A 577-nucleotide genomic window follows, 5' to 3' on the forward strand; every position below is an offset into this window, starting at 1 on the left:
TGTAATAAAACAAAATGTATGTGAGTAACTGAATGAAAACCAGTATTTTAAAACGGAATTAAATGTTGTTCGACTCCACTAGATGCTCCACTGGAGAAGGAGGAGCAATTTCCTGCTGTGCCAGTCAGATCCAATTTGATGGTACACATAAAAGAAAAAAAAAACACAACCAAAAACTGAATTTAATAAACAAAACAAAATAGCTTGATAATAATACAGCAGCAGATACATAAACTAAGGAAACAGGATTACCTGAGAAGTCAATGTATCCACCTATGAAAAGATGTTATCATTGCTGTTGTATTACGAGTCTTGGATAAAAGCAGAGAATATCAGAAAGATGTTTTATTGATTATGCAAAGGCAGATGACACAGTCTTGTTTACTGGAAGTGAAAAGAACTTGAAACATTTGCTGCAGAAGATCAAAGACTACAGCCTTCAAAACAAATTTCATCTCAACATGAAGAAACTAAAAATCCTAACCACTGGACCAATAGGCAACATCATGATAGATGGAAAAAAGATTGAGGTTATCAACAAAATATCCTTTTACTTGGATCCATAATCAATATCCAT

This window comes from Elephantulus edwardii, unplaced genomic scaffold (assembly GCF_000299155.1).
Source record: "Elephantulus edwardii isolate Elephantulus edwardi_28Jun2011 unplaced genomic scaffold, EleEdw1.0 scaffold00071, whole genome shotgun sequence".
NCBI classification, from domain to species: Eukaryota; Metazoa; Chordata; class Mammalia; order Macroscelidea; family Macroscelididae; genus Elephantulus; species Elephantulus edwardii.